We start from the raw sequence: 15849 nt of genomic DNA, 5'->3' as shown, positions 1-15849 counted from the left end.
GATTTTGCCGGTACAGCCTGGGAACTTTCTTAGTTTGTCAGAAGAAAAGGTAGAATCAAATTAAGATGTGAAAAACTGCTGCCAACCATTTCCACTTGCTGATGACACTGTAATAACTCTGTGCTTGGACATGGAGTGCCAGAGCTCTGCCCAAATGAAGGCCACATTGGCAGCTTACCAGGAGTCTGCGAGGCAAGCCAGACAATCTGTGTATCTGTTCATGGAATCGTTTTTAATGTGGTGGTGCAGCTCATGGGCACCACTTGTTATAACTTTCACAGTGCTATGCAGGTCAGAGTGGCTTTCTCCATTCATTATGCCGTGTATGATCTCAGCATATTCAGATGCTATGCTGGCAACAGCCAATGAGGGAGATGGCTCTGATCTACATAGAGCAGTGTATACAGGAACATGTAGATTCCATAGGCTTCACTTGTCTAACACAGATGAGGTGGCTGCCCTCTGAGCATCCCTCCTCTGTCTCACATCCCCAAAATCCCACCATGCATGTACACCCTCCCTCTCACCCAAGTGCAAGACATTGTATTTTACTAGTCTGGCTTTTACTTTCACAGTTATTAGGCTAACTGTCGTTTTAGATGAGCAATGCTGCATCTATCCATGGAGAGAAGGATAATCTCTGTCCTCTCTAGTTCAGTGGTTCCCAATGTGCAGTTAAATCATTGTGCTTCCTCCTCCTCTGTACTGCCTGAGCATCTTTTGTGGGGCATTGAGAGCACAGAAGAGACAGAGAGTCCTGTGGCACCTTTAAGACTAACAGATGTATTGGAGCATAAGCTTTCGTGGGTGAATACCCACTTTGTCAGACGCATGTAATGGAAATTTCCAGAGGCAGGTATAAATATGCAGACAAGAATCAGTCTGGAGATAACGAGGTTAGTTCAATCAGGGAGGGTGAGGTCCTCTGCTAGCAGTTGAGGTGTGAACACCAAGGGAGGAGAAACTGCTTTTGTAGTTGGCTAGCCATTCAGTCTTTGTTTAATCCTGATCTGATGGTGTCAAATTTGCAAATGAACTGAAGCTCAGTTTCTCTTTGGAGTCTGGTCATGAATTTTTTTTGCTTATGCTCCAATACATCTGTTAGTCTTAAAGGTGCCACAGGACTCTCTGTTGCTTTTTACAGATCCAGACTAACATGGCTACCCCTCTGACAGTAGAGACAGTATCCCTGCACCACCATGACCCCTGGCTGCATGGAGCAGCAACTGCAGGGAAAGTTCTGTTCAGTTCCTGCAGCTCCTGCAGCCCTAGGGTGGATCATACTCAGTGCAGACAGAATCTTCAGAGAAATTATCTGCCAGACCGATAACAAGGTCTGCTGAGCATATGCAAACAGGGATTTTCAGGGGCTTATGACTTGGTCAAATCTGGGTGGATTTTCACAAAGACAGCAAAAGGAACCTCCGTGATCCCAGGAATTATCCCCTTCTTCAAGCATAGAGCTGCATGAGCTTATCAATGGAACAGTTGTAAGAATTTAGCATGAGGAGCTTCATTCCTGGAAACTGCTGAACCACTTTTGCTGCAACTTTCCAAAATATTCAGCCCAACACAGAGAGCGAGCATAGAAAAACTCATCCTGAATAATTAAAATCTGACAAAGTGATAGTCAATTGAAATGGAACCTTATAATCGGAAGTGTTAGGCAGCATCAAGTTTAAGACTTGCTTCCATCTGAACCTAAAATAAAAGGGTAGAAATTTGAGAGGACTTTCCCCCATGAACAACATATAAGGGGAAAGTGTTTTTCTGCAAAACCTGGGGCATATGCCCAAGAAACAAATCTGATAAGAAGAATCACTGCTGACTTAATAGTTTTGCCATCTGGTTTACATCACTTAGAATTATGTCAAGCCAGGCTCCCCACCAAATTCTTCCAAAGTCCCAATCCCAACCTGCCACTACTGGATGCTAGAGTGAGATGACAGCATGAGACATAGTTATTTGCTCGCTATAAAATCAAACAGAATAACCAACCTGGGCTAATAAACATTGTGATTGCTGTAGAAACTTGCACACGTTTACACAGGAAGTTTTTGCTTGGACTCACAAAATTATATGCTTCTCTCACCACCAGAAGCTGGTCCAATATTACCTCACCTGCCTTGTCTCTCTAAACTTCAGACTGTGCACTCGCATAAAAATAATCAACTGCAAATAACCAGCTGGCAAAAATCATATAAAAAGGCAGACTTGAACGTCAACAGTGCTTTGGCCTGAATGCTGAATTGTAGGAGTACATGTTTCTTATTTTATTTTCCTCACTATCCTAGAAACAGGGCAAACACTACTTAAAAGAGAGAGAGCCATTATTATTTTAGCTTGAGTCAGTCACAAGTGAGCAGGACAATGTTGGGAAGCAAGTGTTAAATACTCAATCTCCTATAGGCCAGAATCTAAAACCAAGGGTGTCTTTATTTTCTGTTTGAGAAACCCAAATATAGTGGCATTGGCCCTTTTTAATCTGTATGTAATGGTGATGGCTGAACACTTGAAAACCCTTAAGTTTGGTGAGTTTGCTAGACAATGTACATCCTAAAGGTAGGGTGTTCACTGAGCATGTGCAACTTGAGAACAATGGCAAAGGACCCTGACGATGATTTCAGCTGAAATTTATATTGGTCCAGTCTGGATTTATCACAGCGTCACACTGTGTACTAATGACTGTTAAGAATAAAAAGCATGGAATTAAGATTTCTAAGCATATTAGCAGACACCGGTAAAGGCACCAGGCTGTTTTATGCCCTTTGTGTCTGGCAGAACCCTAAGCAAAGGCTTTTTTTATGCCAGCATTAATTTTGATATTTGTAAAGCAAAGCTGACATCTAGTGGGGAGAAAATGAACACAGGAGCTTCCCTACCTCTACCATGGATGCCCAAGTGCATGCCAGGAGATAGTGTTTTTCCTCTTATAAAATGATATGTAACCAATAGGCCACTTTACGCCAATACCATCTAACTGGAAAAGAAAGACAACTAAAGAGCACAGAAGTGACCATTACTGAAGTGTGCTTTTTTTGGGCCCCTGCAAATGTAGTGATGAGTGAACGCCAGTGGGTACATTGCAGCATTCTCAGTGTATCACAGGCTTGAAGGTGCTTCATATGCTAATCTTAAAGTCTCCGGTACCTAGTAGAGTGTTGGCCAATACTCAGACATGGATAGAATAAAAATGGAAATCTTTACTACGCCTGGCAGAAAGAAAATGGTGCAACTGTCCCAGGCTTGCAATACTGCAGTTAGGACCACAGAACCTGCCAGATTGGATCAGAGCAGTGCCTCAGTTATTGGGTGCCCAATTTGAGACACCTCAGGACTCATTTTCAGAAAATGCTGAGCATCAAAAACTCCAATGAAAGGTTTCAGAGTAGCAGCCGTGTTAGTCTGTATCCGCAAAAAGAAGAACAGGAGGACTTGTGGCACCTTAGAGACTAACAAATTTATTAGAGCATAAGCTTTCGTGGACTACAGCCCGAAGAAGTGGGCTGTAGTCCACGAAAGCTTATGCTCTAATAAATTTGTTAGTCTCTAAGGTGCCACAAGTCCTCCTGTTCTTCTTTTTGCAAAAACTCCAATGGAAGTCAATAGCAACTGGAAATTAGGCCCAAGATGTCTCAAGCTGGCATATTTGTCAACATCTTCAGGCAGAATAATAGTAGATTTTTAATTTGCAAATTGACTTAGGCCTTATGTAGACTGGAACTTTGCACTGATTACTGCTATCAGTGTAGTTGTACCAAGGCAACCTTTGTATCAATTTAGATGGAATATACAAGCCAAAGATGTTAACATAACCCAGTCACAGTCCAACAGTATACAGTTTTTAACAAGGTTCGGGGTTTGGTATACAGAGACCTCATTCTGCTTAGTACTGTGGGAAACACACCATGAAACATCCTTTTAACCTTTTGTTAAAGATGAGGGAAAAAACTGGTTAAAAATTTGAAATATAAAGTATTAAGCCAGGTCCTCATTTTAATAGTGTTTCTTGTTCTTTTTCACTTTAGCTGGAGAGAGTTTTTAAAGGACAAACCCCCTTGTTTGACAGTCTGTTAGATGGCATAACTTGGTAATACTTTCCTTAGGGTTACCATACGTCCATTTTTTCCCGGACATGTCCGGCTTTTCGGCACTCAAACCCCCGTCCGGGGGGAATTGCCAAAAAGCCGAACATGTCCGGGAAAATGCCGGCCAGGCACTTCCCCTCCCGCGGCGGCTCTGCTCCTCCCCTGACTCTTCGGCTCTGTTTAAGAGCCGAGCTGCCTGAGCACTATGGGCTTCAGGCAGCCCCCTTGCCTCCGGACCCCAGCCGCTGTCCGGGCACTTCCCCTCCCAGGCTCCGGCGGCGCAGGGTCCGGAGGCATGGGGGCTGCCCGAAGCCGGTAGTGCTCGGGCAGCCCGGCTCTTAAACAGAGCCGAAGAGTCAGGGGAGGGGGCTGCCCGAAGCCCAAGCGCTACCGGCTTCACGGTTTGCCGGGCAGCCTCCAGACCCTGCGCCCCCGGCTGGGCGCTTCCCCTCCCAGGCTCCAGCTGCGCTGGGGAAGCGCCGGCCGGGGGCACAGGGTCTGGGGGCTGCCCGGCAAACCATGAAGCCGGTAGCGCTCGGGCAGCCCTTTCCGCATGGCTGGGAGTAGGAGGGAGGAGGGGGCGGAGTTAGGGCGGGGCTGGGGTGGGGAAGGGGCGGGGTTGGGGCGGGGCTGAGGTGGGAAATGGGCAGGGCCATGACCCCGTGGAAGGTCCTCTTTTTTTATTTGTTAAGTATGGTAACCCTACTTTCCTTTTGGGGAAGATAGAAGAAATTAGATGGGTTGGGATGGAGCTCTTTCACCCCAGCTGGAGCCGGTAGACGTGGCGATGTCACCTGGATCCATCTCTCTGGCTCAGTGTGGTCAGGACATCTCTCAGGATCAATAGGAAGGCCTGGATCCTAGAAAATGCGGGGAGGGGCGCCATCATGGTGAAACTCACTCCAGTAGCCAATTTTTGTGCCCAAAGTCTCTTTGTTTAAGGACCCACAAAGGAAGTAGTGGGCAGAATAGTTCTTACATTCATTATTTTATCCACCAATTAGGCCTAATTTTTGACACACCAATTTTGGTTCATTGATTTTTTCAGTCTGGCACTTTTCTTGTTTACCAAGCATGATCTCAGCATAGCCCATGAGTTATATCAGTAAGCCTTTTTTTGTTTGCACTAATTCAGTCTGTCTCCCTTTCATACCATTTCCCATCAACATTTGATATTATAGATCATTGTGACAGCCTAAAAAATTGCACTTACTTTTTTACAGTTGAACTCACAATTAAGGTAAATTTGTAGGCCCAATTATCACAACAGACCTTACTGTAGACAGGCACCAGTAGAGTTTATGGTAGGGTTTCAAGCAAGGGTAAACGCCACTGGAGCAAAACGTGGTTATCTTATCTACGCTAAGGGGTTCACTGGTACCTACAGCAGCAATTGGCCACCAATGACTGTAATCAGCACAAAATCAACAGCTGAGACATGGCTGCTGATAGTGTAGTTCCTCAGCTCAGCGGGAGAGGAGCTGATGTGCGCTCCCCTGAACACTAAAACCCAAACCAAGGCAGTGCAGCTAGAATCCCCCCCATCACCATCAAATACTCAAATTCCTAATTCTACTCCTAGTCAATTAATTTCCCATCCAACACACATGCCCACACAGATGCCCCTTAAGAAATTGTCGGCTACCCTCCACCCACCCACAACCCCTCAGGGAATTAATTACTTCCTTTGTCCACAAACCCCAACACCAACTATGGCCCCCCCACACACATCTTCATATTCTGCTACTGCTGTGCCCATTCCTGTTGTTCTCCTTAGCCCTGGGTTTCTGCGTCTTCCGCCACTGCTCTGCTGGGGCTGCCCTGCTCCCTCATCTACCCTCAAAGAGCACTCAAGGAAGCTAAGACCATTGCAGAGAAGAAAAATGAATTCTTTACATTGGTCTTCACTGCAGAGGAAGTGGTGGAGATACCCAAATCGGAGCTCTGCTTTTTGGCTGACAAAGCAAAAGCATTGTCCCACACTGATGTGTCAGTAGAAGATGTTTTAGAACAAATTGACAAATTAACCAGTAATCGGTGACCAGACCTAGCTGGTATTCACTCAAGAGTCCTGAAGGAACTCAAATATGAAGCTGAAGAACTTCTAACTGTGGTATGTAACCTATACTGAAACTTACTATGACCCAGATGACTGGAAGTTACCTAGTGTAACACCAATTTTCAGAAGGGCTCCTGAGTTAATCCTGGAAATTACAGGCTGGTAAACCTAACTTGAGTACCAGACAAATTGATAGAAACTATCATAAAGAACACAATTATCAGACACATACATAAACATGATTTGTTGGGGAAGGGCCAACATGGCTTTTGTAAAGGTAAATCATGCCTTACCAATCTATTAGAATTCTTCAAGAGTGTCAACAGGCACGTGGATAAGGATGATCCAGTCAATACAGTGTACAATACTTGGATTTTAGAAAGCTTTTAACAGGGTTCCTCACCAAAAGCTATTAAGGAAATTAAGCAGTCCTGGGCTAAGAGGGAAGGTCCTCTCATGGTTCAGTAACTGGTTAAAAGATAAAAAACAAAGGGTAGTAATAAACTGTCAGTTTTCACAGTGGAGAGAGGTAAACAGCGGTATCCCCCAAGGATTTGTACTGAGACCTATGCTGTTCAACATATTCATTAATGATCTGGAAAGGGAGTGAACGCTGACGTGGCAAAGTGTGCAGATGATACATAAGTGTTCAAGACAGTTAAGTTCAAAGCTGATTGCAAACAGTTACAGGGGATCTCATAAAACTGAATGACTGGGCAACAAAATAGCAGATGAAATTCAACTTTGTTAAATGCAAAATAATGCACATTGGAAAAAATAATTCCAACTATACATATAAAATGATGGGATCTAAATTAGCTGTTAACACTTGTAGCGAGGTGGCGGGATACCCCACAGCCCCACTGAGGGCCGAACCTCCCCTAACACCAACGTAGGCGGAGGCACTGGGTCCGGCGCCCGCCCCTCAGAGGTCACGGCGCCGACCCGGAAGTATAAAAGCCTGCCTGCAGAGCTCAGTGGAGAACAAGCCGGCGGAGAGAGCAGACGGCTGTGGCCGAGCTCCCGCTTGGGAGACAGCAGCAGGCCACGACCGGCCTGTTGAGTCACCAGGCCTGTCGAGCCTACCCCTCGCCCGGTATCCTGAGGAGGACTGGCCAAGTCTGCCCCTTTCCTGCAATCCCGAGGAGGAGCCGAGCGTACCCTTTGCTACCTACCCGGAGGAACCGATGCTGGTGGAGAGCACCGAGGACACTAGTACGGCCCAGGTACCCTATGAGGGGGAGTGTGGAAGTAGCCCGGGGGCAGCCGACCCCAGTCTGGCTGCAGCACTGCCAGAGCCGATGTCAGTGTGTTGCGGCCAGGATCCCCACTGACAGCAGCGAGTTTCCGCAGCTGCTAGAGCCCCAGGCTGGGACGCAGTGGAGTGGGAGGGCCTGCGTCCCCTCTGCCAGACTCTCCTTTTCCCTGGCCTGGAAAGGCTGGGACCTCTTGCTCATTGACTCAGCCCCTGCTTAAGGGCCTGGGTTTCTGACTGACTGTTTGATTGCTGCCCCGCCCTGACCTAGGGCTTGGGCTGCTACAAACATTGACTCAGCCCCTGCTTAAGGGCCTGGGTTTCTGACTGACTGTTTGATTGCTGCCCCACCCTGACCTAGGGCCTGGACTGCTACAAACATTGACAGATTTCAGAGTAGCAGCCGTGTTAGTCTGTATCCGCAAAAAGAACAGGAGTACTTATGGCACCTTAGAGACTAACAAATTTATTAGAGCATAAGCTTTCGTGGACTACAGGCCACTTCTTCGGATGCATATAGAGTGAAACATATATTGAGGAGATTGTATGTGTGTGTATATACCGGTATATCTCCTCAATATATGTTTCACTCTATATGCATCCGAAGAAGTGGGCTGTAGTCCACGAAAGCTTATGCTCTAATAAATTTGTTAGTCTCTAAGGTGCCACAAGTACTCCTGTTCTTTTTACAAACATTGACTCAGCCCCTGCTTAAGGGCCTGGGCTGCAATCAAACAGTGAGTCAGAAACCCAGGCCCTTAAACAGGGGCTGAGTCAATGAGCAAGAGGTCCCAGCCTCTCTAGGCCAGGAGGAAGGGGGAGTCTGCCACCCAAGGAATGGGTGGCAGGGGGGACGCAGGCCCTCCCACTCCACTGCGTCCCAGCCCGGGGCCCTAGCAGTGGCGGAAACTTGCTGCCGTCAGTGGGGATCCTGGCCGCAACACACTGACATCGGCTCTGGCAGTGCTGCAGCCAGACTGCGGTCGGCTGCCCCCGGGCTACTTCCACACTCCCCCTCATAGGGTACCTGGGCCGCACTAGTGTCCTCGGTGCTCTCCACCAGCATCGGTTCCTCCGGGTAGGTAGCAAAGGGTACGCTCAGCTCCTCCTCGGGATAGCTGGAACGGGGCAGGCTTGGCCAGTCCTCCTCAGGGTACCGGGTGAGAGGTAGGCTCGACAGGCCTGGTAAGTCAGCAGGCCGGTCGCAGCCTGCGGCTGTCTCCCAAGCGGGAGCTCGGCCACAGCCGTCTGCTCTCTCCGCCGGCTTGTTCTCCACTGAGCTCTGCAGGTGGGCTTTTATACTTCTGGGTCGGCGCTGTGACCTCTGAGGGGCAGGTGCTGGACCCAGTGGCTCCGCCCATGTTGGTTTTAGGGGAGGTTCGGCCCTCAGCGGGGCTGTGGGGTATCCCACCGCCTCGCTACACCACTCAAGAAAGAGATCTTGGAGACACCATGGATAGATCTTTGAAAACTTCAACTCATTGCTCAGCAGTGGTCAAAAAGGCTAACAGAATGTTAGGAACTATTAGGAAAGGGATAGAAAATAAGACAGAAAATATCATAATGCCACTATATAAAGGCATGGTGCACCAACATTTTAGTCCAGTTCTGGTTGTCGCATCTCAAAAAGGATAGTGGAACCGGAAAAGGTTCAGAGAAGGGTAATAAAGATGATCAAGGCTATGGAACGGTTTTCATATAAGAAGAGATTAAAAAGATGAGGGCTGTTCAGTTTAGAAAAGAGATGATTAAGGGTGGATATGATAGAGGTTTATAAAATCATGAATGGTGTAGAGAAAGTGAATAGAGAAGTATTATTTCCCTTTCCCACAATACAAAAACCAAGGGTCACCAAATGAAATTAATAGGTATCAAGTTTAATAAAAAACAAGAAGTACTTTTCCATACAACACACAATTAATCTGTGGAACTCATTGCCAGGGGCTATTGTAAAGACCAAAACTGGGTTCAAAAAGAACTAGATACGTTCATGGAGGACAGGTCCATCAATGGCTATTAGCCACAATGATCAGGGATGCAACCCCATGCTCCAGGCATCCCTGAGCCTCTGATTGCCAGAAGCCAGGAGGGGAACACAAGGTAGATCACACCAACTGCACTGTTCTGTACATTCCTCCTGTAGCCCTAGTAGTGGCCACTGTCAGAGACAAGATACTGAACTAAACGGACCACTAGTCTGACCCAGTAGGGCCATTCTTATGAGAATCTCACCTTTCATTTAAAAAAATAAGTCTCCAGCTCTTACACTTGCAGAGAAAAGCTTGAAAATGTGAACCGAAAAGGCTCCCAAACTAGAAGACAGATACAAATAATCCAACATTTGTTATTTTTTAAAATCTCATCATTTTAAAGCCAAAATCATGAATTTTCAGAGCCTGATTCACGCTTTTTGAACTCTTGGGCTTGGCAGTACTAGAGCGTGCAGGATTCTCTCACCTCTCCCTAGGCATGAGGGGTAGGGGAAGGCCGGGGAGGGGGCAGCACTAGCAGCCAGAGAGACAAAGCTGCAAAGCCAGCTGGGACGCAGGAGGGCCGAGAGCTTGGGGAGCGCTCTTGACCCCTTAGACAAGTGAGGGGGTAGAAGGGACCTCTGCTTGCTCCATGTGCTGAGGGTAGACGAAGAAGCTCTGCAGCACGTGGAGCAGCATTTTCCCAGGAGGCAATGGGGAAGGACAGCCTATCAGAGGGGTTTTTCCCCACAGACCTGAGTATGAGGGCCTGTTCTTATTGAGGTACAGAGGGTCTATATTTAACACTTACATTATATTTATTTAAACAAGTGGTTCTCAAACTTTTGTACTGGTGACCCCTTTCAAATAGCAAGCCTCTGAGTGTGACCCCCCTTCTAAATTAAAAACACTTTTTTATATATTTAACACCATTATATATGCTGGATATAAAGCGGGGTTTGGGGTGGAGGCTGACAGCTCGCGACTCCCCATGTAATAACCTCGTGACCCCCTGAGGGGTCCCCACCCCGAGTTTGAGAACCCCTGATTTAAAAACTACATAACTCTGACACAACACAACAGCAGCCTGTTGTTTCTGGTAGCCCACAGCCCGCACCTTACCCAATGGAGGAGACAGGGGAGTGGTACTAGGGAGAGAAAAACTAAGCTCTTCCCCCCACCCCATTCATGGTGTCCTGTACTTGCATTCACTGTGGGGTTTCTTTTTCGTGCCATTTGAGGAAAGGAGGGGAAAAGTGGTATCAGCAGGAACTGGTGATGTTCAAAGGTATTTGCACCAAAGATGTTTCAAAGTGTCCATCTCTTTTCCTCCCATCTCTGGGATAGGATCTGAAATATGGTTGTGTTCAGAGCAACTAACTAGGGTTGGTCTTAGACAAATGCTACCAGGGAAGGGCTCCCAGAATGTGAATCCTTGAAGCCCCAAAGCATGGTGCCCTGGGAGGCCATACACCCCATACAGGCCTTGGACCTGCTCTGCACACGCTTCAGTGTTATTTACTCTGCATTACCTTCTGGGATGCTGCAGTCCAGTAATCTTTGCACTGCAATATCCAGTCCCAAGTATGCTGCATTCTGCTGCAATGGCTCCTTACCTTCCATTGATGACTGCACTGCCTTCAGTCACTGTCACCCAGCAGTTCCCAGGGCTGTTTGCCAAGCAATCAGTTTGTAATAAATATGATCTGTGTCTTTAGCAGGAACTTTCTTTCAGAACAAATTTAGACAAACATAAAAGTACAAAGTTTGCTGGTGGGTTAAGCTTTAATCTCTCGTAGTTGTTTATTCACTCCAGAAAATAAATAGTGGCCATTTTGTAGGTCTGTAATCCACTTTGAAGCCTGGAGTCTCACCTGGTTCTGCTTGCTTTTAAAGCCCAAAGTAAGTTGATTTTTTCAAATGATTGAGAGATGAATGAGGGCTGTGTCTGGGTGACTATGGTTCCTGCTTTTCCTGCTGTGAAATAATTTGATTTCATATTTGTCCTTGGTGACTTTTGCTTTCTTTGCACTAGGAAACTTAAGTCCTATAACTCTCCTCTGGTGTGGTTCCCCTTTTGTCTGCTATCATGCAGATGTGTACCTCATGCACATGTCACTGTGTCATCTTCGCAGAGAAGATGACACAGTGACAAAAACACCCAAGTCCTGTTTACGCTACTGCCTCCAATATTGCAACTATTACTGGAGTTGCTCTAGTGGAGAATTACAGGTCCCTATCTTTTAGTGGAGAGTTAAACATGTCTGTCAGTGAGACAGGCCATATCTACTCTTGGAAGTTTGGTTGAGTGATTTTGTCTACATAGCCAATGTGTTTCTCTATGTCTGGAGCACAGGTTGTCATCATTTGGCCGCCTTTCCAACCTGGTAGCTCACATTGTGGCTATCTGAAGTGCTGGTCCCAATAAGGGTTGCAACTCCTAATTAATTAATATAGGAGGATAGCAGAGAGGGCTCGAGCACTCTCCTGGGTATTTTCAGAAAAAAATAAATTGTAAACAGCACATTTATTTCTAGTCTGAAGCACCTCCATTTTCATTTGCACTGTAAAAGGTCTATTTTAACTAGGCCTGCAAAACTATTAGTAACAAATAGTTTATTAAACAAATTTTGCTTCTTTTTCTGTTTTGTGAATTATGAGGAAACACCTCACACTCATTTCATATTTTGTCATTATTCTCCAAATCATTTCTGTGAATAATTCTTGGTCTGTAGCTTATTCACAATAGTTCATAGATTAATATAGTGCAAGGTCAGAAGGGACCACTGTGATTATCTAGTCTGACCTCCTGCATAACACAGGCCCTAGAACTTCCCCAAAATAATTGCTAGAACAGTATTTTTAGACAAACATCCAATCTTGATGTAAAAATTGCTATTGATGGAGAATCTACCATGACCCTTGATAAATTGCTCCACTAGTAAAATTTACACCTTATTTTCTGTCTGAATTTGCTAGCTTCAACTTCCAGCCACTGGATTGCGTTATATCTTTCTCTGTTAGGCTGAAGAGCTAATTATCAAATATTTGTTCCCCATGTAGGTACTTACATCTTCAAACTTTAGCAGTCATTATTTTTTGTTTTCTTCCAGGAAAAATATGAAATAGCATAGCAAGAATATAGCATAGCATAGCAAACAGAATAGCAAGAACTGATCCCTGTGGGACCCTACTAGAAACACACCCACTCAGTAATGATTACCTGTTTACAGTTACATTTTGAGACTTATCTGTTAGCCAGTTTTTAATTCATTTAATATGTACTACATTAGTTTTAAATCATACAAGTTTTAATCAAAATGTCATGCAATACCAAGTCAACACCTTACCGAAATCTATTACATCAACCCTATTATCTTTATCAATCAAACTTATATAATCTTATAAAAAATAGAGATATCAAGTTAGTTTCAAAGGATCTGTTTTCCATATAAACCCATTTTGACTGGCAAGTATTTGATATTCAACATTCCTGCTGCTTTGACTGCACACATATGTCATGCAGTGTTATTTCTGTTCTCTGACTAGATGAAGTAATACTAAGAATCATATTTCCAGTGTGAACAGTTACAAGTACAATTTCAAAATTGTCTTTGTGCCAATATTCTCCTATAGTTGCTCCAAATGTTATACATTTGCCTTCGCACATACTCATTTGCTACAATATTCACAGAAAGCAAACATCAAAGGGTCATGAATTCATTACAAAAGTCAACTGAATATTCATGGAAAATATTTGGCAGTTTTCACCAAGCACTAATTCTAACTATGAAGCGGAACATAGTTTTGCACTGCATTTATTCTGGAATGGGTTTAGATGCAGGTTTCTGTATTTACTCTTTTCAGAATTTTCTAGACCAAATTCAAAAATGTTCTAAGTGAGGATTGCATATTGGTGAATGTGTGTAGGGCTGGTATCATTTATAGAAGGGTGGAGAGGGACACAGGAAAATGAACCAGCAGGAGGATGTAAAGGCTGCTTTAATTTGCACCTTCTTACAGGCTTTTGTTGGGTGCTTTTCCTACTACAGCCTTACTCTTCCACCTCTAATGTATGTTCACTTACACCACCTACTGGTAGCAACATGTAACACAGCCATCCATTGATGTTGCCGGCAAGTTAAAGAAGTATGGGTTGGATGAACGGACTATAAGGTGGACAGAAAGCTGGCTAGATCGTCAGGCTCCACAGGTAGTGATCAATGGCTCCATGTCTAGTTGGCAGCCGGTATCAAGTGGAGCGCCCCAAGGGTCGGTCTTGGGGCCGGTTTTGTTCAATATCTTCATTAATTATCTGGAGGATGGCGTGGATTGCACCCTCAGCAAGTTTGCAGATGACACTAAACTGGAAGGAGTGATAGATATTCTGGAGGGTAGCGATAGGATATAGAGGGACTTAGACAAATTAGAGGATTGGGCCAAAAGAAATCTGATGAGGTTCAACAAGGACAAGTGCAGAGTCCGGCATTTTGGGCTGTATAAGTAGGGGCATTGCCAGCAGATCGAGGGACGTAATCATTCCCCTCTATTCAACATTGGTGAGGCGTCATCTGGAGTACCATGTCCAGTTTTGGCCCCCACACTACAAGAAGGATGTGGAAAAATTGGAAAGAGTCCAACGGAGGGCAACAAAAATGATTAGGGGGCTGGAGCACATGACTTATGAGGAGAGGTTGAGGGAACTGGTATTGTTTAGTCTGCAGAAGATAAGAATAAGGGGGGATTTGATAGCCGATTTCAACTACCTGAAAAGGGGTTCCAAAGAGAATGGATCTAGACTGTTCTCAGTGGTACCAGATGACAGAACAAGGAGTAATGGTCTCAAGTTGCAGTGGGGGACGTTTAGGTTGAATATTAGGGAAAACTTTTTCACTAGGAGGGTGGTGAAGCACTGGAATGGGTTACCGAGGGACGTGGTGGAATCTCCTTCTTTAGAGGTTTTTAAGGTCAGGCTTGACAAAGCCCTGGCTGGGATGATTTAGTTGGGGATTGGTCCTGCTTTGAGCAGGGGGTTGGACTAGATGACCTCCTGAGGTCCCTTCCAACCCTGATATTCTATGATTCTATGATGTTCTCTCTGAACTTGGCCCACACTCTCTGTTATTGATTGTTTTTTCTGACAGCTGAACCTTGGAGAAGACAGCATGGAGACAGAGACTGAGACAGAGAGATCATAAAATATAAGCTTCATTCTGCTTTCTGGCCATATCAGTAATGCTTTTTTGTAACATTAGGGCAGAAGATAATTTGCAGGGTTTGCTTGAGGCCAAGTTAAGTAATCATTAACCTGGATAATCACAACCTGGTAAAGCAGTAGCTAAGGTTAGACTAGGTTCTGGTTTTAGCTATCTAAAAAAGATCAAGGGGCAAATTCTGCCCACATTTGTGATTCTTTCATTCCTAAGTGGCATCCATGGGTTGTACAGGTACAAAGAAGACAGAATTAGGCCCAGTGTATTTAACACTGTGGCCGACATCAAAGAAAGTGATTTGAGTTGCTTGTGAAGTATTTCCCCTTATAGACATATGATTACATTAAAAAAAAACCCTATGTTAAAAGAACATTAAGGTTGCAAAGTCAAGTATTCAAAAGTTAGGAAATGCCAGAATTAAGGTGGCCTATGCCATCTTAATTCAGCCCCCTGTGTGTATGCATTATGATACAGTCTTTAATTATATGATCACATGCTATTTTTTCCGCTGCCTCATTGAGTGAACACATTGGACAGTGCTCACTTAATGAGCAGCTACTCATTAAATTAATATTATCTTCATCATTGAATGTGTGGGCCTATGCATTATTTAGTGAACACCAGTCATACATTGCTCTCAATACAGAATTATTATTTCCTCAGGGACTTTTCCATGGTGCTCATCACTATAATATCAGTGCTTCACAAACATTAACAAATTTATCTTCAGAACACCTCTAATATTGTTATTCCCATTTTACAGATGGGGAACTGAGGCACAGAGATATTATTGTCAAAAGTATCCACTTACTTGGGGCGCCAATTTGAGATGCTTATGGCCTGATTTTCTCTAGAACTTACCATTTTATAGCACTGTTAGGACTATAGCTCTCACTGATTTCAGTTGCAGCTCTGAGTGCTCAGCACTTCTGCAAATCAGACCCCTTCTGTTTCAATGTAAGCATCCAGAAAATGAAGAACACTCAATTAGTGGCCAACTGTAAAATTTTTGCTTTTGTTGGATCCCACAGGAACTCTGCGGCACAGGCAGGGATAGAATCTAATTCTCCAGAGCGGCATTCAATTGCCTTATCCATAAGACTGTCCTTTCTCTTTCTGCAATCCCCTGCTTCATTCACTCACACCTTCCAGATTCTGCAATAATGAGGGAGGGGTTTTACAGGCAACAGCGTTCTTCTTTACACAGCCCTGATTCATTCCCTGAGCATGGGCCATCCTGTGCACTAAATGAGTCAGAAATTCT

General features: G+C 44.8%; 1 protein-coding gene and 1 long non-coding RNA gene across 3 annotated transcripts in view; one reads left to right on the top strand and one right to left on the bottom strand.

Moving 5' to 3' along the window:
* LOC122173902 (uncharacterized) overlaps positions 1 to 11118 on the bottom strand; it is a 42973-nt gene extending 31855 nt beyond the window's left edge. Inside the window, exon 1 of the long non-coding RNA XR_010599048.1 lies at positions 10989 to 11118. This is a non-coding gene — a long non-coding RNA (uncharacterized LOC122173902). The remainder of the gene's footprint in view (positions 1 to 10988) is intronic.
* Positions 11119 to 11137: 19 nt separating this feature from the next.
* The window catches only part of HAO2 (hydroxyacid oxidase 2), a 30599-nt gene continuing 25887 nt past the window's right edge, over positions 11138 to 15849 (top strand). For both annotated transcript variants that reach the window (XM_024108970.3, XM_024108953.3), the window contains exon 1: positions 11138 to 11274. The gene's annotated coding sequence lies outside the window, so the exon portion shown is untranslated. The remainder of the gene's footprint in view (positions 11275 to 15849) is intronic.

The sequence above is a fragment of the Chrysemys picta genome, chromosome 1 (genome assembly GCF_011386835.1).
Source record: "Chrysemys picta bellii isolate R12L10 chromosome 1, ASM1138683v2, whole genome shotgun sequence".
Taxonomy (NCBI): Eukaryota; Metazoa; Chordata; order Testudines; family Emydidae; genus Chrysemys; species Chrysemys picta.
This window is presented reverse-complemented; position numbering and strand designations above follow the sequence as displayed.